The sequence below is a fragment of the Oryctolagus cuniculus genome, chromosome 12, assembly GCF_051225735.1.
Source record: "Oryctolagus cuniculus isolate XC-2025 breed Fujian yellow rabbit chromosome 12, ASM5122573v1, whole genome shotgun sequence".
Classification (NCBI taxonomy): domain Eukaryota; kingdom Metazoa; phylum Chordata; class Mammalia; order Lagomorpha; family Leporidae; genus Oryctolagus; species Oryctolagus cuniculus.
The window spans coordinates 83565222-83589703 of NC_142878.1; the positions used below are offsets into that span (position 1 = coordinate 83565222).

The following is a 24482-nucleotide window of genomic DNA, read 5'->3' on the forward strand; positions in this document are numbered from 1 at the left end:
TCCAGAAATTAGAGAAAGTCTGAAAGGCGAAGGTGGCTGAGAGTGAGCGTCTTGATTTCCCCACATGCATCAGCTGGCCTATAATGAGAACCAGCCTCCCCTACTTGGACCTCCAGGGACAGAGGACAGGGACCACCTCTTACACAGAATTTACATCTGAAATAAAACCAAACACAGTATGGCTTCTGTTGGTGTCTCACTTCACAGTGTAATCACAGCCGTGAGAGAGAAACTTCTTTACAGCCTATAATTTAAGTCAGTATCAAAACTACCCAAGGCAATTAAAACCACACTAAGGCTAAACTCCTTTCAAGAGTTAGGATCATCCATCCATCGTAAAGACGGGGAGATAAGGCATATCTCCATTTAGTCCTCCCTGAAAACATGAAGGGCCTATGCAGGCCCTATCGGGAATGTTGAGTGAAGCCGTTTATGGATCAGACTGAAAATGAGACGCTGCTGTTGAGAGTGCGAGGACTGGGACTGGATTACCAACGGGAAGTGCCATAGGGGTGCACAAGGCAGTGACCAAGATGGCTGCTACCGGCCTGAGGTAATCCTATGGACGGGGAGCTCTGCCCACCATGGAGGCGGCCCCAGGAGTGCCATCCTGGCGCCAGCACTTGTGCTCGTAGAAGGGCTCATGGCCAGGTGGGGGATGAGGGGATGCAGGCGGGGAGGAGCTGCAGCCCAGACTCCCTAGTTTGGTGCCACTGTGACTCAGAAATCCTGACCTGAGGCTCCTACACCCGTTGGTCTTCAGCCTTGTTCCAGCTCCCAGGGTCTTTCAGATCTGGAGAGCACCCTTGAGCTGAGCAGGGGCACATCCTTGATGAAGGGGATGAGTGGACTCACTGCAGACTGATGTGCACATCCATGCAAGTGGCCATTCTCCTAGACCTCTGTCCCTACTGGGTTTGCGCTTAGTTCCGGGGGTGGGGGGGCACCATTGGCTAAAGAGTCAGGATCTGTTAGAGAGCTCACAGCCAGGGTGTGGAAAGGGCTCTCCAAAGCCACGTGCAGGGATTCTGATTGGTCAGAGCATGCCATTATCAGTGTGACCCCAGCATGGCTCTCTCATCTCCGAAGACAATTTCAGTTGCAGCTGCTCTCCAGGAGATGACTAAAATCCACCCGCTCCAAAAGCAAACTGTCTGAAGGCGATCTGGTCCACATATTGACATTCCTCGAAAGCAAATATTCACAGACAGGAGCAGAGCACTGAGCCCTCCCTTTAATCCAACAATGCACAAAAGCCCTCTATATCCCCCCTTTTAGTCCATTTACAGCATTCGAATGAACCAGAGAGGGGGAAAAAAAGATGTAGTTAATGCCTTGCAAATTTTTTCACAGAAAGGCAGTTTAGTCCCCATAAATGTGAGTTTTCAGTCCAATGAGAGAAGGAAAAGGACCAAAATCCCTTTGCTCTTCATCCCACGGGCTTTTCCATTTTCTACCAGACAGTGTTGTGTCTTCTCAAAATAAGCTGCTTTGAACACAAATTATGAGGCTTGGCCCATATACATACTGCACACATCCACGCAGCCAGCATTTCAAAGGCTGAGTTCTGTCAGACACCCCAACTGTCAACGTTCACAAGCATATTGATTAAATTAGCTCACATCCATATTCATCCCAGCAAAGAGGTTTATTGTGGAGTGGAGTATGCGAGGCAAGACGCACACGTCTAATCATGTGTTGGCTTCACAATGAACAATCTTGCTGGGAAAAAGTCTCATTTTCCCACATTCTCAGCACCGCTGCCTAAATAATTGGCTCTCTCTCGTGCACCCTCAGTAATTCAGGCATGCTCTCTCCATCTGCAGAGTTGACAACAAGAGGCAGAAGGGCACCTGGAGACCCTAGAAGGCAAGGGTGCTACAGAGGTCCCTGGCCTGTGCTAGCACCTAGCAGGGTACTTCTATAAAAAAGTGTGTTTTCTGCCCTGGACTGAAGTGCCCGCATCACATATGGGCACTGGTTCAAGATCCAGCTGCTCCACTTCTGATCCAGCTCTTTGCTATGGCCTGGAAAAGCAGTGGAAGATGGCCTAAGTCCTTGGGCCCCTGCACCCACATGGGAGACTCAGAAGAAGCTCCTGGCTCCTAGCTTTAGATGAGCGCAGCTCCAACCGTTGCAGCCAATTGGGAAGTGAATCATTGCATGGAAGACCTCCCTCTCTGCCTCTCCGCTCTCTGTATAACTCTGATTTTCAAATAAATAAATCTTTTAAAAAAGTGTGTTTTCTGTTACAAAAGGAAACGGAACACGAGACATGGCACTGTACAGATTCCCAGCGCTTCTATTCCTTCTCTTGATCAGAATCCAATGCATTCCTATAGATGAACATCTAACATGTAACAGAGCCACTTCAAAGAGAATAAAGTTTATTTTGGTGCAAAAAAGTGGAACTCCATGGTGGAAAGCCATCATCCCATGCATTCCTGGTGGACTTTGTGAAGTTTCCTCACATTTGTGCCCATAAAGCATTGGGCATCATCTCCCTCGCTCCTCCAGCTCTACTCTGAGGTAGGTGTTAAAATTATCGTTACTGTCATCTTCATTCATATCTGTATTTTTCACATGGGAACATAGAATAACCTGTCAAAGAGAGCTGGGAAAAGGCAAGGCTTGTTCTCAATGTGTTTTTTGCCTAACTCAGCTTAGGTTTTTTTTTTTTTTTTTTGCCTCCTAGTAATTTCTCACCTTATTGTACTGCTAAGGCTACATTGTTCAGTAACAAACATCACACTCCTCTTGGTATACAATCATTAACCAAGGATCAAAAGACATTGTCTAAGCAATCTAGTTGGGCGTACACACTACACAGAAACCGATGTCAAGATTCTTGGCTGGGAGTGACGCTTAGGGTTTCCAACTGAAAATCATCAATATTCTGGGCTAGTCTCAAGTTTACAAAATTCTGGGTAAAACTTTTGACCTGAAAATGACTGACACCAAGGTTCAGCCACTGTTAATGCTGGCTGGGTAAAGTATTTAATCTAGCCAGTACTCATTTTGCTATCTGACCATTCAGTGAGTGATACGATGTGTAAGTGGCAACACAGATAAGATCATTATGTGTATTTTTTCTCTAAGTGTACCACACAATTCTCAGAAATACCTGGCACTCCGTAGTAGTAATTATCATTGTTAAGGAATTCTGCCTTTTGGTGAAATTTCTCTCTCCAAACTTCAAGCTCTTTCCCAAGTGAGGATAGAGGAAAGATGCTAACTTTCCAAATCACGAGATAGGCAGCTCATCCCAGCCCCCACAGCAGTCCTGCACCACACTGGCACTTGTGTGCTGTAGCACAGTGGGATGTCACAGCAGCTGAGGGAAGCAGCACATGGAATTTTGTTACTAACAATAGTACCAACAGTACTGCTTATATAAAAATAAACGAATGTGGACCTTTCACTTTAGCTCACTTGCACACCATATACTTTCTGGAATTCACCTGAACAGACTGGGGCACCTGCTGGCTTGCCAGCAATGACCAGTGGCCACACCTTGCAAAACTGGTTAAAAAAAATGCTACCTTTTACATAAACCTGTGAATGGTATATATGGTTTCTCCCTTGTGAGGTTACATATTTCTTTAATGTTGGTTTTTTTTTTTTTTGGAACCAGCATGTATTACTTTTGTAAGCAGAAAAACCAATAAAGATTAAAAAAGAAAAACCCCAAGGCGTTTGATTTTATTTTCGGTCGAATGGCTTGCGTCCTTTATGGATTACTCACTGCACTTTGTATCCCCAGTTCTGCACTGCCGGGGAACGAAAGACTCCGGCAGTGGCCCGAACGGCAGCCCCGTCTGCGTGTCAAGGCCACTGGCGGACAGCTGCGGGGTCCTCAGTGGGTCCCCACTGCGCCTGACCACCTCCTAGTTCCAGGGCCTCCAAAGACAGTTGTGTGGCTTGTGCCCTGCCCAAGGGCGCACAGCCAAGCAGATAAAAGTAGGGACTGACATTCACCTAGCTGCGAGCCCCCTGCAGCAGAGTGACTGCCACAGCCTGGAGGAAGGGAGCCTTGCTATTGACAACACCCATCCTTACAGGTCTATATCCTTACAGGGCACTATGTCTCCACTTTGGGAGGAAAACAAACTGCCCTTGGAACCCAGTGTGGACTGTCCCTAGCCCAAGCATGTGCAATGGCCCTGGGGTAGGAAGGGCTAAGGTTCTAGCTGCACACTATAAAATCTATCAGATTGTTTCACCATTTTTTGGCCATTACATAGAATTCTTCCCTTGATCCTGGATTCTTTCATGACAGGAAGCAGCATCATAACCACGTCTGGCAACAACATCAGTGCCTGAAGTTTGCAGAGTTCTACACAGTTGAAAGGGTTTTTGTCCCCACTAGCTTCTTTGCACTTTGGTACTCACAACATCCCTGAAGGAGGCAGGTGGGGATTATAACCCCCATTTTACAGATGGGCAAAGTGAGCCTCGGGAAGATGACATGTCGCCTTTCCCTGTGTCTACAAGCAGCAGCTGCTTCCCCCCAAATCTATTCAGGATTATCAGATGCCTTCAGAGTCATGTCATCACCCTGCGGGGGCTGCCCAGGGAGAGAGGAGACAGGAGAGGAGGAGCTACAGGTGGAGTTGGCCCTCCCAAGTCTCCCTCTGCCTGCGACTCTCTGGGTGGCCATAGCCGGTCACTTACACCTGCACTTCCTCCACCTATAAAACAGGGACTAATTCTCACCTCCCAGGCAGCTGGTCGTAAATGACTGCTTCCAGAGCTCTTTGAAGATGAAAAACCTATATAAAAGGGAAGCTTTGCGAAGCCTTGGTCTATCATTCTTGGCAAGGCCCAGGACGCGGTGCCCTCACTACCCACAACAGGCTTCACCACAGAGAGAATAAAAAATGCCCGGTGCTGCTCACCTGCTAGCTGGATTTTTTTTTTTTTAATGGTTGGCTTGCAGAATGCCTCCTGGGGGATGGATAGGTCTAGATGTTTCTCAGATGGAGACATCACCTCCCTGTGACAGTCGTCAGGGGCAGAGTCACTCGAAGGAACCCCAGGCAAATGGCACCTTCTGACATCCCAAGCCTTGGGATTATCTGTTGTGTGACTCAAAGGACCCTTTCATTATAGCCATTGGAAAATAAAAGTCCTCCAAGTTAGTGTGCTCCCCACCCCTGCAGATCCCATGCACCTTCCCTGTTAAGCGACTTCTTAAAAATGTAATCGTCATTTGTGCTGAAGACCGAACAGCTTTTTCAAAAGCCATTTTTCAGACAACTATTGTATATACCTTCCAAATATCTAGATATAAAACATGCTTAAAAAAATTCAGAGCTCACGTGTTGGCAAACTCCATTTAAAAGGAAGCCACTTTGAGGGTTTGGCACACTGAGTTTTCCTTCACTCTTTCTGTAGGTAAGACAGGCACAGGAGTTACAGCGCCAGAGAACGTAAACTGAGAGCTGAGCTGTGTACGCAGCAAGTCTCTGCAGGATCCGGATGCTGGCTGCATCTTCTCCTGTGGCTTTCTGTGAACACACAGGTAGTTCTGACCCTGGGAACGGAACATTCGTCCCGTGTAGCATCTTTCCATCCCCAGCAGATGAAGCTTTCCCGAGAACTCCACTCACATTCCCTGGTACACATGTAGCTGTGCACAAAGTCAAATCCGGATGAACACGCTTGTCCCTAGACAAGGAGATTCTGCCAGACCAGAGGAACAGAATTTCCATGGAGAGAACCACGCATGGCTTTCAGTTTTAGATCTAGTTCTCCCTAGAATTCTAATACACAGGAATGCACAAAATGCCAAAACTGAAGGCACCTGACTTTCTCTTATGGTAACCACCTTGCCACCAACTAAACCTTTCGTAGAAACACTTGAAAAGCAAAGAAGCCTCCTCAGACTCTATTCTACTCATCCAGAGTCAAATGCAGAGTACGTTCTTACCCAGAAGATGATGCCACCAAGATCAGCAACAAAAATCCTTTTTTCTTTTTGTTTCTCCAAATCTAATCTCTCTCTCTCCTTTGTAAATGGTGGAACATGCTTGCTAAGGATCTGTGCAATTTTGTGAAATCAAGGGCCAAGACAATGGCCATCCAAGTCAGTTTTTCAAAGATTTCCTAGGACCACCAGGACCATCTAACAACAATCCTTCGCTTGCATCTTTTTGTGTGCTTGGTGTCACTTCATATGACCAGGAAACAGAATCTGTTTTATTTTATTAAGTGGTTAGCTCATGCTTCAAGGGAAATTCCTAACAACGTTTTCCCACAATGAGTGAGTGTCCCTTAAATAATTTTGGATAATACTAGATTTAAAAAAAGTCTTCTGACTCAAAACAGAACTGCATCTAATCTTTTCTAGCAATCAACCTCACTCTAGATACCAATTCCTTTGTTCCCCTTAGCAAAAACAATGACACCACATTTAGGTTAAGTCTCTGCTCACAGTTGACAGCAATGGGGTCAGCTTTTGGTTGTCATTCAAAGTTAGTTTGTGCAACCGAAAACAACATCTTTAAAACCAGACCAACTCTGGAGATCTTATCTTATTTCTGCTCAACCCAAATCATCCAATTACTCTTACTGCATCTTATGGAACAATCTTACTTTACACAATTACCCCGAAATTCTCACAGGGAAGCTGAGCATATAATCATTCCATTTTACAACATACAACTTCACATCTGCCTATGCATATCTCAAGCTATTTGCATTTTACAATCTTGGTATTTCAGAGTAGAAGCTTTTCATTTTTTTAAATGGCTACATATTATCTTTAAAAAGTGACCAAATATAATTCTACTGTAAGTCCTAACACAGAAGAAACCTACTACACAGAAATGGATCATATAACAAGTAGGATGCTTTTTTAAATCTACTTGTTCTGTAGCTTCATATGAGTCTGGCTCATTGTTTCCTTGGCATACGACATCACAGTTCACTAAATAAGTCAATCAAAAATTCTGTCTGCCTCAGAATACTATTTAAATGGTCAAAGTCTCCTGCCTAAAAAGTCAACCACTGACTGCTATTTCCAAATTACACAATATCCATGACTCCCTTACTGTGCCATTGCAAAAAGAAGCTGGATGAAGTAAGATATACAGAAGTGGGTCAAAGAAACAGGAATCTAGGTTATGTCATGACAGCTTACCAGGCAAAGGAACCCAGTGCTTCTTTCCATTAGCTTGGGTGGTTTTTTGAAGATCAGTTACTGCTCACAGACTAGTATGTCATTTAAGAAATATTCCCCAACCAAACTTTGGATTCATGGGAAAAAAATGGAAAAAAAATGTAATTTTAAACTCTGACAACACATTTATACCCCTCCAGATTAAGGCATAGAAGACAAAAAGGACAACACACTCATCATCACAGGAATCCAGAGTCAATGACACCACAATATTCTTGGCCCATAGGTCATTTTAGTGGGTGTGGATGTTAAGAGGTTTGTCCCACAGCCCTACTCCGTCTCAGTGCTGTTCTCCATTTCAACAAGGTTCTACCTGGAATTCTCTAGAAGAATGGAACTTTGGGTTAGAGGCCAAGAAGGGTCTGGTTTTCACTAAAAATCATAAGCAAAGTAGGCTTGCCAGCAGCACAAGTGTAGATGCTGTCCTATTAGCCATTTTAAGATTGTAAGGTCTTGAAGGATTGGCGACCAACTCCTAGAAGACAAATTCTATTTTGTCTACCTTCAATTTCCAGGACATAGCCCAGTAACATCCAGACAATCTATATGGTAAGTTCTAAGCCTTCACATACATCACAGATATATTTCTTGATTGTAGCTCAATAATATTTAAAAAATTCTCTACCATAATGCATTTCTAAGACAACCAGTTCGGTTAGCCATAGGAATGACCACAGAAATGACATGCTCTTTAAATTTGCTGGTTAAATATAAAATATAGATTCAGCCAGAGAACAATTTGCAACATTTGTTGATACCTGAAGCACAGCTGTTTCAGCGTCTGTTCCCACGGGGGAACACCTGGAGTAGGCAGTGTTTTCTTAGTAGGAAAAGGAAACAGAGAAAAAGGCAGCAGAGGCTACAGGATATCAAGTAGCTGTAGCACAAGGCAAAGGAATGCTCTGGATGAAACTGAGAGATTGTCAGATTTAGTTCAAGAAAGTCTAATGTGCGAGCATCAGTTCAAGCAGGAACCCCAAATGTCACCTAATGTCACTGTACCCCACCAAAGGGCAATGGGTATCTTTGGTGTTTATCAGGTAAGTCACGCACTGGAGGGGAGAAAAGAACAGAGTAGCCACGTGAGGTTCCACACTATCCTTCCCGTTCCATTTCCCGTCTCTACTCCTGGGTCCAAGCTGCTGCTGTTTCCTGCAGAGACAACATTTCAGAGGACACACCCCTAGCAGCTTTCCAGTGTTTGGCACTCTGTGTCCTTAGCACTTAAGATACTGTCAGTGAGTGTGACTTTATCACTGGAATAAGTGGATTTTTCTAATTTTCAAAGTGTACCATTCACACACACTTTAGTTCAGTACAGGAAGGTTTTTGAAATCCATTTCCTAAGTGCTGGCAGCACACTTCACATTGGACGGAAACATCCTCTGATTGCTAATGGCTGTGATGGGCACATCTTACTGTCCTAGCCAAAGCTCAGAACAGGAGGTCATTTTTAACATCAATGGCTGCTACTGTCCTGAATCATTACACATGCAGGCATCACATACACACCTTAGCATACTCCTACACAAACACAAGGGTACTTCAAGATGTTCATGAAAAACAGATTAAAAGATAATTAACAGATAATTCTGTTTTGGTGCAAAAAGTTCTTGAAATACTTTTCTCCAATGTGGCATTTTTTGTGAGCTTTTGGAAATCCACTATCAATGGATTTCATAATAATATATGGCACACAAATGATCTTTTATTTCCACTGTTAGTTTTTTTTGAAATAGCCTCACTCCTCACAGACACATGATACACACATGCAAACACCATATACACGCACATAGTGTCTGTCTGTCTGTCTCTCTCTCAGGGTCATCCAGCTACAAGTCCTACCACCCCTTCCTGAGAACCTGCATGAAGAGGCACCAGAGACATGATGAGAATGCACACAAGTCGCTGGCCTACTTTCTCTTGTGACATTCGCTTCATTGCACAGGAGTTAAGGATAAGAGGAGGAGGAAGAGAATTGAGTTCAAACTGAAGGCAAAGTGTAGACATGGACCATGCAAACTCTTGAGCCTGGGGTTGAATCCTTGCCCTGTCACTCACTGGCTCTATGAACTTGGATGCTTTCTTAATCTCTCTGTGCTTTAGTTTCTTCGTCTTGTACATGATCCCTACTTCATTATTATAGGGTACACAGCTAACATGCCTGTACAAGCAATAAATGCCTAGCAACAGTAAATACTCAACTGATGTCTGCTATCACCACCTTTCTATTATTACCTTTCTACAAAGTTTATTCTAAAGACAGAAGTATCTCCTGTTCATGTCAGAAATCCCTGTGATGGCTGGGGCTGGGCTAGGACTGAAGCCAGGAATTCAATTCAATCCAGGTGTCTCCTGTGAGTAGCATGAACCCAACTACTTAAGCCTTGACTGCTGCTTCCCAGGGGGTTCACCAGCAGGAAGCTGGAATCAGAAGCCAGAGCCGGGAGTTGAACCCAGGCACTCCAGTGTGGGACATGGGGGTCCTAAATGATGTCTAGACCTCAAAGCCAAATGCCTGACTCAAACGCCTACATTCTAAGGACAGTCATATTTGGTGGAGGCTGTGCTGGAGTTGAGGAAGCTTTCAGAAGAGTGCGGGGAAGGTCGTTATAGTCCTGTTGTGGGAAGCCATGGACTTGAGCAGCTTTATTTCTAGAGTAGAGGCCTAATGTGAGACGTTATGCTAAGCAAGTACTAAGCACGACTGAAAGAAACCATTCATTTGAGGGGAAGCCCGTGCAAGGTTGGCATCCTGGAGAGGTGAGAAGTGGAGCAAGCAGCCTGTGGTAGAAGAGGAAAGACTCAGGTACAGGTGAGGAGCCATTCACAGCTTCTCAAGGGATGAGCTCCGTTCAGCAGACACCTGTGAACTTTGGACCCTGTCTCCACGGCTCAGCCTCCTCCTGTGTTCTAGGCCTAGAGTTGGACTAGCTAGTATTCCAGATCTAGTCCTGCTGTATGACAATGCAACTGTGATTATTGAGAGGTGACTGTCAATAGTAGAGGCATCTCTTCAAGTCAAAATCCAGCAGGTGTCATCTAGTCAGGGGAAGGGATCAAAGTGGAAGAGAAGGGGCAGGTGCTGTGGTGCAGCAGGTTAAGCTAACCCTTGGGGTGCCCGAACCCCCTCTCAGCGTGCCAGCTGAGTCTTCGCTGCTCTCTTCCCATCCAGCTTCCTACTAATGCACCTCAGAGGCAGATGTCTTCAGTACTGTAGCCCCTGCCACCCACATGGGAGACCAGGATGCTGTTCCTGGCTCCTGGCTTTGGTCTGGCCCAGCCCTAGTTGTTGCAGGGATTTGGGGAGTGAACCACTAGGTGGAAGATCTCTGTCTCTCCTTCTCTGTCACTGTTTTCCCCAACAGATAAACCTTTTACTTTTAAAGTGGAAGAGAAGCCCACCTCTAACCCACTAGACCCTCCTTGCTGTATTTTGGTTTAGGGAAGGGAATGCCATGTGATGTTCTCTTCAAAGCCACAGTTCTGGCAGAGTACCCGCTGGAACACACTTCCTATAAATTTGCTCCTTCCTTCTTGACTTGTTTTGAAAATAACGTTCGCTGCCAATGATCAAAGAGAATTCCTCTTGATACCACACCCTGCCATTATAGAAGAGACAGGGCCGCACAACACTAACCCGGCGTCGATGGAACAGAAAATATATTTTTCTCTTCAGGGTAAACAATTTCAATTTCATTTGGGACAGAGGTTGTTGTTTTTCTCTTCCAAAGGCCACTGCTCATCTCTCTTTACTTTCAATCAACAGTGGCAAAACTCATGCAAGCAGCACCAACAATTCAAATCTGTTTCCCACAGTCATTCTTTATTTTTTTTTTAATTTTTTTTTTTGCAAACCAAGTGTTTTCCAAATGTAAAGCATTTTAGGAGCTCAAGTTACAACCATATTGGATTTTAAGGACTAAATCCAAGTTAAGGACATTGTGACATAGAGAAGTAACTTTGAAGCTAGGCCCTCCTCATAACACAAAGGTGTGTTCTTCACACAGGAGTCTCCCGTGTAAGATGCTGGAGAAGCAATGCCCAGTGCGGTGTCTGGGGTCAGTGCAGTGTTCCAGGAAAACCAACCCAATTACTGCCCATGACTCGCCCTGATTTTGCCTTCACAGTAACTCAGACCCAAAGCAGTCACTGAAAGCAATTCCAAGAAATGGAGTCCAAAAAGAGAACTAATGCTTAGCTAAAAAGAAAAAAAAATCATTTCAACAGTGTATAGACTTATATTGACTTATGCTGAAATTCTGAATGGGACAGAATTTTTTTGGGATAGTATCTTTGGTCTGTGTTAAAAATCAGTCATGCCTTACACACAGTCACTGATAATGAGAAGAATGGCTAGCACCTATGAGGAATTAGAATTCATTTAAAATGTCTTTTAAAATACGTCTCAAGGGGAAGTTTGGTCCTTAGCCATCCCCAGCTTCCAAAATCAACCTTAAGATTTCTAGGGGATCCAATTTTCTTTTTTGATTCAGCTTTTTGAGCAGGCACTTAGACTCAATGAACTGATTACTTTACCATAGAATTTACCACTGGCAGTGGCAAACTGGGTGATGGTAACAGGGAAATATCAGTCTTGTTCAAACATGTTTGTCTTTTTTTTTTTTGGTAAAGATTTACTAATTGGGGCTGGTGCTGTGGCACAGCGGGTTAACACACTAGCCTGGAGCACTGGTTTGAGACCTGGCTGCTCCACTGCTGATCTAGCTCTCTGCTGTGGCCCAGGAAGGCAGCAGAGGATGGCCCAAGTCCTTGGACCCCTGCACCCACGTGGGAGACCTTGAAGAAGCTCCTGGCTCATGGCTTCGGATCGCTGCAGCTCCGGCCATTGTGGCCAGTTGGGGAGTGAACCATCGGATGGAAGACCTCTCGCTCTCTCTCTGCCTCTCTGCTCTCTGTGTAACTCTGACTTTAAATAAATAAATATATCTTTTTTTTTTTAAAAAAGATTTACTTATTTACTCGAAAGTCAGATGGTGGGGGGGAATCTTCCATCTGCTAGTTTACTCTCCAGGTGGCCAAAATGGCCAAGGCAGAGGTAGGCCAAACCCAAGGGCTTCATCCAGGTCCCTCACATGGGTGGTAGGGGCCCAAGCACTTGGGCCATCTCCTGTTTCTTTCCCAAGTGATTAGAAGGGAGGTGGATCCTAAGCGGGGAAGCTGGAACAGGAACTGGCGCCCATATGGGACAGCTTCATCTGCTATTCCATGGTGCCGGCCCCCAAGCCTGTTTCTTGAGAGTGAAGCATTGCATCAATGAGAGATCAGCCACGCCTCTCCCTCCTCTGCTCTGTTAAGGGAAACAGCTCTGAGGACTTCAGTTCACTGCCCAATTGAACAGTGCAGTCCCTTTTGAGAGTGACTAATTTTTTTTCTTTCCTCGTTCGTGACTTTTAGACACTGCTAATTAACTTAAAAGAATGTTTTCTGTAGGCATAAGCTTACAAATGTTCTTTAAGAACCTATAACAAAGTTCAAGGCTCTTTAAAATAACTGAATGTCCCCCGTAAAAGCAGGGGAGACAGCTCAGGAAAGGGTAAAGATTTTGAGATTTGCATCACCCCAGGACCTTTACAGAAGAGCCGAAATGGGGAAAACCAAACTTCAAATGTGGTGATCGGGTTGGCGTTGGTCTAACATACCCCAGGGAATTATGGGATTGTGGAGCCGTCAGTCCCAGCTGACACGGGACACTGCTGCCACTGCCAGGCCTTGCTTATCACTCAGCTAGAACTCTGAAACAGGGTGCAAGAAAGGATGAGGGAGGAGAAAACGGAGCGCTCCAAGAGTCAACTAACGAATTTCCTAAACTAAGTACTTTACCATGCTAGGAATTTGGTTATTATTATTTGAAAGAATGTTTGACCTGTCTACCAAGAGAGTAATTGTGAAACTGGAGGAAATTAGTCCCAAATATTTCAGCCCTGAGTGGAGACAGTGGGCCAAGGGCCTTGAGTTCCTGTGCGCTGGATCCAAGAATGGTGTCCTCAGCAATGCTGCCACTCAGTTCCCTCCAGCGAGCCTATTTTCCCCATCTGCAGCAAGCCAAAACCATCTGCACCAAAAAGGCGCCGAGACCAGAAAGCAGCTAACAGTTCTGTACATTCTTTGGTAGCATCTCATACACGTGAAAAAAATGAAACTTGAAGAAAGCCTGTTTTGGGGCCACCATTATAGTGCCACAGGTCAAGCCCCTTCTTGGGACTCCTGCATGTCACACTGGAGGGCCAGTTCAAGTCCCGGCTGTTCCACTTCCCATGCGGCTTCCTGCTAATGTGCCTGGGAAGGCAGTGGATGGTCATAATTCAGCCCAGGTTGTTGCCGCTATTTGGGGAGTCAACCCCCAAATAGATGGAGGATCTTTCTCTCTACCTTTCAAATAATTATATCTTAAAAAAGAAATCCACTTCTCATATCCCAAAATAAATCCAACCATGAAACAGAATAAAACAAAGAACTTCTCATGGGGACGGCTTCAATGTCAGGACTGAAATTTACAGCGACTCTGCAGCTGTACTGTTGCCTCAGCCTTGCAACTGTAAGCGTGAGGTCTCAAGAGCCCAGCAGCAGGGAATTCTGCGTGACTGCAAGGGGAGCACCGAGCTGCCCTAGGACCCAACTCTGTTGCCTCCTAGTGACCTGGTTGAGGGTGAAGTCAGAATTCTACTGCGATTACTCCAGGATTGTGACAATGAAAGTCACCATTCCCTGCTCCTCCGGCGCAGGACTTTCTCCTTTGTCCCCCTCCCCCACCATTCTGCTCCCTACACTAAGTGCCTACTGTACACATCTGGGGGCAGGGGGTAGTAATTCCAACACTGCTGAGATGTGCACCAGCAAGACGGCGGCACTCTGGATGTCCGGCACACACCGTAGATGTAGGGGTGTGACAGCCTTTGAATGCCTGTGACCATCATCATCATCTATGCCGTTAATTTTCCGGAAGAAGAAACCCAGTGGCCGATGTTTCCTTCCAGCCGTCATGGCCTATGCACCACGATGAGGAATGATCTTGTCATCACCACGGCCTATTGTGAACTACTTCTTTTGCAACCCTTCTCAGTGCCAACGAGATGAGAAAGACACACATGTCACTGTGTAGCCCTGGCCCCCTTTTGTAAAAAAAAAAAAAAAAAAAAAAGAGGCAAGTGACCTGGACTGGTTTCTTCGCCATTTGTAGTACCTTACCTGTAGGATATTTTCAGATGTCATTTACTTTCCCAGGAGGACCATTGCCACTATGGAAGATGTTAAAACACTGCCACAGGAGGTGCAGGCAGTCCCGGAAGAGGGGGCTTACAGATTAGCTTTTGGCAGGGACAGGTTTCAGCCTCCCCAGGTGACTGTTTTGAAGGGACAATGTTCACATGCAAGTATCCCTCCTGCTGCATCTGTTACAGTGCAGTCGGTGAAGGACCCTGGGAAGGCACCCCGATTCTCAGATTTTATTTCTCCCGACAATTCTCTTCCATTAGGGTGGACCTGGCAGAAATTCTGATTTCATTGCCCATCACTTCTGCATTAAAATATGCTGTCTGATGTCATGCTCTGAAATAAACTGAGTTGTTTGCTACAACTACCTACACACAAATTAGAAAATTATACGACGAGGAGTTTAATGCCGTCTGCAGCCGGGACACAGGTTATTACTCAAAGTGCTCATCGGGATGGTTTCTGGTTTCGCAGTAAAAGAAGACGACTTGAAAGGGCTCCGTGGTTTTGATGCTCTTCTGAAATGAAAACACTCAGTGAGGGCTCAGCATTGGGCTGTCATTAATGTCAGCCATGCGAAGACGCTGTCTCCACGCCTGCTCCAGTCACTTCCCTGCCGAGACCACGACTTTCCACCCTCTGGCATTTTGGGCATTGTGCTAGTACTTTTCCAAAGCAGAATCTTTGGTCAATCCATTCTAGGCAATCAAGTGCACACAGCCCTTCTTAAAGGAAGAGGTGGCCTGAATCTTTGAAAAGCAACCAAGCACTGCTATGCGAGAAGGCGTTCCTTTCTGAGAAAAGCTGTGAGTTAGTGATGCAATTGACAAGTTTTGGAAGACAACAATTGCAACACTACCCACCTAGGGGGCCACAGGGCGGGTTCAGAACATTTTGGATAAAGCTGTCATATCCGAGTTGCGTTACACTGCTCCTCTTGAACCTCCATAGGCACAGCTTAACAAGACCTTGATGAAGTAGTAGGGAGCGTCTCAGCATCCTTGATATACTGATGACAGGCAGCGCCTCACCTTCTGTGTTCTGTGTTTGTTGCCTGCAAACCCAAGTTCTGAGGGCTCAGGCATGTTGCAGTGGGGTGGAACCGAAGGCACGCATTGAAAACCAGAGCTGCCATCTACTCTCTTGCTCTGTGCAGAGAGGTTGGGAAGAAGATGAAGTAGCAGAGAGTTGAGAATTGGTGCTTACTATCCTATCACCAGGGTATGTATTTTGTTGTGATTTTTTCCCTCTCTATTTGTTGCCTGTGAATTAATCTAAGAAACCAACGAGGCATCAGGGAATAGGCTAAATATAAAGTGGTATGTGCTGTATCTTTTGTTTGTTTCAAACACTGTACTAACAATGGTACAAAACTTCGGATGGAAACAATTTTTTAATGTCCCAGGATGTCACATGTTTGTCATACTTCCTGAAGTGATAGTGCCACCTTTTTAACTGTAATAATATAATTGCAATAATTAAATTATTCTCTCAGAAAGACAGCTTAGAGATAGGTGGAGCCATCTAATGACACTTATTCAGTAATCTTTGTAGTCCACTTGTTCTCTGTGCTTTCAATTATAAATTCAAACTGCAGTGTCACCACCCTCTCCTATCTCCAACACAAAATCAACAAGACAAAATTTCCTATTTCATTTTTCTGAAACAGCCATTCATAGGACCCCAGTGGTTCCTAAGTCCTGATTTATATCATGTGTTTGATTTTCCTACAGCCATCAATTAAACAAAGTCAACATTTTACAAAGTATAAGTGATATTTGAAAACTAAATGACCAAAGATGTAATTGTTTATATTTGAGCTGCTTTTAAAAAATTAACATTTGAAAAAGTATTTTGTTTTATTTAAGAGGAGACATATACTGTCCCCACCAACACACACACACACACACACACACACACACACAGAGTGAGTGAGTACAAACCCATTCACGGTTTCTCCTCAAATGAGCTTATTGGCTGTGACTGTAGCCATGACCAAATGTGAGAGTAACTCAATCCAGGTCTCCCACATGGGTGCTTTTAAAGTACAGGGACTTCTAAGACTTGAAATTCAGATAGGAATCAAAAAAAAAAAAAAAAAAAAAAAAAAAAACACCAAAAAACAAACAACAGCAACAAAAAAAAAAACTTCTAAAAATTTGAGAACAGAGACACACAGAAAAACAGAGACCCACAATTGCTGGGACTGGGCCAGGCCCAAGCCTGGAGCCAAGACACTCAATCTGGGATGCCCATGCAGGTGACAGGAGCGTCATCACTGCCACCTGCCAGGGGCTGCTTGAGCAGTTAGAATCAGAAGTCAGAGTGAAGTATGGCACTCACATGCGGGAAGCAAGGATCTCAACTGCTATCTTAACTGCTAGGCCAAGTGCCTGCCGATCGATGGGAATTTTAACATTTTAGGCTGTTCATACCCAGCCCCAAACGCTGTCATCCAAAGAAATAGTGTTAGGCCACAGAATTTATAATCTATGTCAATGGCATTCCCCATTAGTGTCCCAACCCCCCAAATTCTTTTTGTTATGCCATCAGAGTCAATAACATCAATGGAAGTGTTACCAGTTTTCAATCCTCTTCACTTGGATATTAGAGAAATTAAAAGTTACTGTCAGCACTCACAGGGACCAGCTGAAAAGAACTGAAGTTTTGTGCTTTTTCTACACTCTTTGTTCTCTTCAAGGGCACTTAGAACAAAATGTCAATGGAGGAGTATATTATCATGTAGATGGTGACTCCCATAGGGGATGATGAAAGAACATAAATAACACCATGTTAATTCTGCAATAATAAAAGCTCAATCCATGAATGGCTGAATTCACACCTCAAAATTGCGCCCAACACAATAAGTTTTCAATTGTGTGAAATCATTATCACACTTACAGAAAACAAAAGCAGCACTTCGCAGGACCTTGCTGTTTTTGTGACCCCTTCTGCTAATTTAGTTTGTGCAGAAAAGACTGTGTGTGGACCACTGGCTCTGCATCACACGAAACTAACACCTTTAGAAGAACAGGAGACAGCTATGGACGAAGAAGTACCTTTTCATCTTTCAGATTTCTGCAAGGTGATGTCGCAGAATTCTATAAGTAAAATTAATTAAGAATGCTAGCTACTCATGGGGATATCAACGAATTAATATATCCATGTAGGATACACCGTGTGCATTTATTTTCAGCATTTGGAAATGACTGGTGAGAGTGATTCAGTGTCCTGGCCTGTTGTTTTGATAATCTCATGTCTTTTAAGCCAAAGGAAATGTATACTGAATAACAGCTTCCCCACTCTGACCGCAGTACGGAGTACAATGTCAGATAACAAGTGCAGCCGGTCACTTCCACAAATAAGACAATTTCATGCTCATTCTGGTCCCTGCTCAGTTCCCACATCCTGGTCAACAAATGTGGCTCATTCAGTTAAAGTCCACTATTTCTAAGGTTTAAGAAATTAAACACAGTGTGGGTACATGGAGAGCCATCTCTCTTCTCATCTCATTAACCCGCTCAGTATGAGTTCATTGCCCACACTGTCTTCAGGAAGGGAGGGTAAAACACTTTGAATAATCTCTCTTACTGCCCCAACAAGGACATCCCCCTCCTTCCAGCCTCCTTCCTTGTCTGGGTTACACAATAAAAGCAGGAGCACTGCCTCTTGTGAATCATGAATCATGGTTTTTGTTCTGCTTAGTGTGCTCTCAAGAGCTAACCTAAACCTTTCAAATCATTCAGTTCTCAACCTGTAAAGACCTCTGAGATCACCCAGTCAAACCCTCAAGCCAACTAGACGCTCACAATGGTAAAGGGACCATCCCAAGGTTCTCAAGCTGGGGTTAGACAGGGCTGACTGCACCACCCATAGCTGCCCAGTCTCCTAACCTCCCCATTTCACAGATGGAAAAACAGAACCAGTGTCAAGAGAAGGAACTCCAGGTGGAGTTCTCAGGGTGGCTTGCTGAGCTTGGCAGTCACAAGGCGCCTGAGCTTGAGGATAGGAAAGTGGGATGGCTCCTGGTACATGGAGGTGGCATTGAGGAGAGGCAGTGAGCTTTGGCACCACAGGCAGAATGCTAGGCAGCTGGAGATGGCAGAAGCTGCCAGGATTAGAAGGTCCCCAGAAGACTGAGAGAATGATGGTAGCACCAAAGAGGAAGCTTATATTGAAATTAAACTGTGCTCGCTGTACAGTTGTCATCTCGGTCCTGGCTACAAGGGCACTGCAGCTGTGTTTACAGATACAGAAGCTTCACTTACTTAGAGTCTCCTTGACTATCTGTCCAAGGGGACACAGGAAATCAGAACCCAGAGGTGGCATCTGTAGCCCCCTTTGCAAGTCACCTGCTGGGAATACGGGGCTTTATTCTTCATAGCATTTACCACAACATGGCACGCTCTTCATTTATTAGCTGTCTCCTTGCCTTTAGAATGGGTAAGATGTTTACAGCAGGGACCTGTTTTCTACCTTATTTTCCCTGTGCCTAGCTCAGTGTCTGGCATGCAGCAGGTGTCCCACAGGAATGAATAAATGAGAGAATCCTGCCACCTGCTTCTAGCACATACTCTCTGTCACTCTAGAGTAGAATGAAAGGGTTATTAATGATATCCAAGGACAGCCTCAGACATTTCCTTCTGGCATGGAAACTGAACGGCAAGTAGCAAAACAAATTAAAGTGCTCCTAATTTAATTATAACATGGAGTAACAACAACAGTCTTTCTGAACTACTTTAGAGCCTACAGCACAAGGTGCCAGGGGACTTCACAGGACTAAAAGAGAAGGCCAGGGATTTCACAAAGAGGGGACTCAAAGAGAGGCAGCAGCTGTTCTTCTGACATCTGGGGCTGGATTAGAGGTGGTCAGCACGTGGATGCCCAAATGGGTGCTGTAAGATGTCAAGAGTAACTTTAGAGACACACAGATCTGGGCTCCCATGCTAAATATGCCATATAACTAGCTCTGTGACCATGGGCCAGTATTTAGCCTCTCCAACCTTCTACTTCCTAATGAATACCATAGAGAAAACAGGGTTGTTGGGAGGCTCACATGCAAGAATATATATGAACAACTAGCTCAATGCTTGGCAGACTATTGTTATTTGAGCTATTGATATTTTTATCTGATCTCAGATAATACACAATAATCAAAGTTAATCTCCATCTGCTTTTCTGCACCAGGAATTACTGCTTTATCCTGGGATTACTATAAGGTCAAGATGGCAAGTGGATTTTGGCTCATATTTCAAGTAGATGGATTTCCACTGTATTCTTGGGTGCTGTTTGAGATGCATCGATTGTGATGTCTGCAAAGGCATGGGGCTGGGCTCGTTGTTTCTAATATTAGAACTGGTAAGCCTCCTACAGTCCCAGAGAGATCAACAGCTACTCTAACTTTGCGTAACAAAGCATAGAGAAACAGAAAGAACAAGCAAAGAGTTAGGTGGTGTGGTTATAATTCTACAACTATCTAGTCAAGGAGATTAGAAAAGACCACATGAAAATATGCATTTTGACATACGTATTATTTTGAGCTGAAGGCAAATGACAAATAGCAGAGGCAGGCATATGTCTCTACACTTCCCTATCTGCCTCAGGGGGGAGGGCATACATTTCCCTCTGTCAACAAGGACAAAAGTGCCCCTCTTCTCCAGTCCTGTAGCAGGATGAGAGGACAATTCTTATCGCTAGAGGTAGGCACCAGCTGACATCTGCAAAACCAAACCCCACTAAAACAGTCCTTCTCTTTCATTCATTCCCATATATTTCCCTTGCCATAATTTACTGCCCCTAGAAGCCCAAGGCATTTTCCTTTATCTTGTCACTTCTCCAGAAGTATACCATCCTTTGTTAAAACGGTATATGAGGGGGTCTTCCAAAGGTTCATGGAAACTGCATATTATGAAAAAAGTATGCATGGATTACAAATTTTTGAACCAAAAATAAATATCTTATAATCTAATTTTTCCTTGATTTTTTTTTCAAATCCTGTCATAAATGCCTCCAGGTCTTGATGGTCTCTTTTGAGGGGTTTTCATTTTTGTGATGTCCCCTCCAATATGCATGTTTTGTTCATTTATATTTTGTCAGTTTATTTTTCAGGGCACCAGACACTAAAAAAAGAGTGTAGAGGAAGAAGTTGGTTTTTTTCTTCCCTAATATTGGGTAAGTGACTTTGATCTTGTCACTTCTCCTATTCAATAAAGCACTTCTTACTTAAATACTATGGTTTGCTACTGAAATTTAAGTGAAATATACATAACAGAGCCTGGGATACAAGATGAATATTTGTTCAGATGATTTGAAAGGAAAACAAAAGCACAAGGCTATTGAAACAGAAGTGTAACTGTTACATATTTTATTTCCTTATTCAAAAACCTTGAATTGTCCTATCAATGAAGAACATATTTGAAATGAGAACAAAATTACAGTATTTTTAGCACTAAAAAAAAATAGCCAAGTTCAGTGATTCTCCCAGAAAGACAAGACTGTTGTGAATATGGCGACTCCTTAATAACCAAGACACCATTTAAAAATAGCTGGAATTAATTACAGGGCTAATGACCCATTGAAAAGCTTATTTAAACACCAAAGTCAGCACAGAACAATCATGAAAAATCTGGCCTGAAAGGGCTCTACAGAGCAGAAACCAAGAATGGCAGTTGAAACAAAAAACACATTTATCTTAGAACACTTGCTACTTTGGTGAGAACCAGTCAGGATGTGCAAATCTCAGGGGAGTTCTCATCCTGGGTAAGAGATGCCACTGCTGGGCTGAACAGCAAGACAAGAAGATGACACACACAGTCACCTGCTCAGAAAAGAAGGGCCTCTATTCTACTTTCACCCGAGAAGGGAGAGAAACCCTTGAACACACACTGTGCCCCCATCACCACCACTTTCTTTGCCACGGTCTCACCCTCTGCGTTTCAGAGGTACCTACCTGTTTTTAATGTGCCATTGCCTGTAACGAACATTTCCAATGAGGGGAACAGGTGTCTTTTAAGAAGTCTCTGTGGCTATTTTAGAGCTGCGTTATCTCTCAGAGTATCCTGTCCTGCATCTACGCCCTCCTAAGCCTAAGAAGAGGTGATAATAATCTGCAGTGTGCCCTACTTGCCAGGCAAAAGTGATACCACTGCAGTTCTTACTTTCTCTCCGCACCAAATTAGCCTCTCTGTACTCTGGTATCCAGGGAGCACACCGGGTGGCTGGAGCTGGAAGAGTTTCATGACTTCATTCCTGCCCACTTATTAAATGCATCGCTCCCACCCTCATGTACTATGGCCTGGACTGCCCAAGAGTTGACTTGCTAAGTTAAAAGTGTCATGGAGCCCAGCGTTTCCAAAGCCCCGGAGACCTCAAGGTAGGGAGGTGGTGGTGGGAGTGAGGCATTCTTGACGTATATTGGTTTCAAGGAGCAAATATAAATTTCAGGATAAATTGCTATTCACAATAACGCTTTTAAACCGGCAATTATTTATACTGTACTACTTGAGGAACCCTATAATTATTCTGAAAGCGCTTGCCAACGTCTACCCTGTCTCATAATTGCCAACACAGCCTTGTTCAAAAGAATGAGTGGCTATGTTAAAATGGAGCCTGGTCGTGGCTTACTGTTTGAAACAAGAAGTGATTGCGAGATATTGCTCGATTTCAGCAGAATGAGGCCAATAAAATCCCACGGAACAGCCTGCTGCTCACAAGTGGGAAAAGAAGGAAGATGGTGGCCAAAAGGATATTCACACGACTCCAGAAAACTTTTTTTTTTTAACCCCTGTTCTCAGAAATATTGGATCTGTTGTGCAACATGACTTTAAGGAAACTTGTAATAAAATGCTTTTAGTGGAAGTTACTTGAATGAAGGAGGATAATTTGTTTTCCCTTCTTCTCCACCCAGAAGAGATTTTTTCCCCCACTTCCGGCTTTTTTTTTTTTTTTCCTGATACTCGTAAGACAATCTGCGCAGTGACTATGGAGTGCTGGCTTAGACCTCTCAAAACACTTGACTAGTGTAGCCGGTCACTCGACTTCACTGGCATATTTTCTGCCTGTCTTTCCTGTTACACAAATCTCCCCCCACCCCTTGGAGGCGGGGCAGTCCCTCTACTTTCCAACAAAGCACAAACAACAGAGAGATTTCTTGTTCTCTGTAACGGGGACGCTTTTGGAACGTCTGGCATGTCCGCTGGGTGTTAGGCTCACCTGTGGGGTCGAATCTTTATCACACCTCCCTCTTTATGATGTGGACAAGGGGCTCCGTGTTTACCATCCATCCACCCCCAAATGAAGACACTTGAAATCCCCCCCCCCCCCATGAAATGTGTTGTAGAGAGTCTGATTAACAGAAAGGAGGAGAAAAAGGTAGCCCAAGTGATCGCCTCTGAATTCCAGCCAGGGATTTATACTTCCCCCCGTGTCTGCCCCTCCGGTTTCATGAACACGTCATGTCAGAGAGTGAAGGCAGTGATATGAAAATGAGTTTGTATTACCTGTCTAAACACTGTGGGAAAATGCCTGTCGTGTTCCCAGTTCCGGGGTTCCCCTTGCAGGAGAAGACATTCCCACTGACTTCGCTGATGGCCCTGCCTGAGCATCGTCACCCAAAGTCAGCATCTTGGGATGCCAGAGGACGGAGCCCTGCCCTGCAACTCCTTGGGCCACCAGTGAGGGGCCCCTGGGCCTGCACTTTCACGGCCTCCTCCTGCTCTTCATGATTTCAGGCTCTGTGGGGGCCTTATCTCTGATTCAAACCTCGCCTTATCTTAACAGCCTTCAGAAATGAAGACACTTTGTACACTACAATAGTTCACTCCCCCTCATTGCTCACATGCCCAGTGTGTGCCTTTGGTGAATATGTGGCCTTGACATCATTCCTCCAGGACCATTCATCTGCCTGCCCCAAATCAATGATAAATAACACGGAACAGCTCTATCAAAGCACGCATTTCTGCATAGCACATCTCCACATGCTTGAACAGCAATCAATCAGTACCCACAACACACTATTTAAAGGGCCAGCTCTCTGCCTGATTGAACCCCATGGTCATTCAGTATGTCTTTTTCTCTTTTGTCTAAAGAAGCTTTTCCTGATATCTGTTGGCAGGAATAATTTTCTGCCACTTGTATGCTTTCTGCCCAGGACTCCGATTCTATAAAGGCTGAACTTGAAATTGCTGGAAAAGAATATACACTATCCCTCCAAAATCATCGCTAAAATTAGCCTACTTTCTTGAATTAAAAAAAAATTATTGGAGAGAGGGAGGTCCCATCCTCTGGTTCGCTACTCATGCACCCACAATAGGGCTGGGCCAGGCCAAAGCCAGAAGCCTGCAACTCCATCCAGGGCACCTATGCGGATGACAGAAACCAAACGACTGCAGCCACCACTACAGCCTCCCAAGGTCTGCATTAGCAAGAAGCTGATGGCAGGAGCAGGAGCCACAGTCAAGTCAGCTACTCCAACACGGCACTCAGGGGTCCGTACTGGCATCTTAACTGCCGGGCCAACCACCCCTCCCTCCCCTCGTGTCTGAAGAAAGCTCTCAAGTGCACACAGCTGTTATAGTTATTGAACTAAAGAGTGGAGTTTTTGGCACCACCAGAGGGTGTGCATGACAAGGTCTGACCTTCATTTAGAAGCAGCAAAAATCACAAGAGGTCGTGGACACGCACAGGAAAAGCCAGGGGAGTGAACACTGCATTTCGGAAAAGTTCTTTTGTACTGTTATGTAATGAGACACGAACTCAGCCTTGTTCCGTTTAAATAACCCAAGCTAACTGCTTCAAACTCTAAGAAAGAAGCATAAACATAGCAAAGTCTATGTCTGGTGCTCCAATCAGTCAAGTTCACGTTTATAACAAAACCTTTGCTTCAGTTACAAGAGAAACATCCTGCAGGCTGCAAACAAACAGAAGTTACTTTTCGGATCCATCTTTGAAAGAACACAATGAAGGACATCTTCCTGACTTCAGAAGCCTTTGTGAATGTCGTGGATTTTACAGCATAGCCAAGGCAAACAGCAATGAATCTCAACTGATGAGAGCCTTACTAAGTACA

The 24482-nt window shown here is 44.5% G+C and overlaps 1 protein-coding gene and 1 long non-coding RNA gene across 10 annotated transcripts in view; one reads left to right on the forward strand and one right to left on the reverse strand.

Annotated features, from left to right (window-relative positions):
- Nucleotides 1-14348, forward strand: part of LOC149123132 (uncharacterized) — a 74162-nt gene extending 59814 nt beyond the window's left edge. For all 3 annotated transcript variants that reach the window (XR_016218222.1, XR_016218220.1, XR_016218223.1), the window contains one exon: nt 1827-14348. This is a non-coding gene — a long non-coding RNA (uncharacterized LOC149123132). The remainder of the gene's footprint in view (nt 1-1826) is intronic.
- The window catches only part of RORA (RAR related orphan receptor A), a 760993-nt gene that overhangs the window by 43848 nt on the left and 692663 nt on the right, over nt 1-24482 (reverse strand). The window lies entirely within an intron of this gene.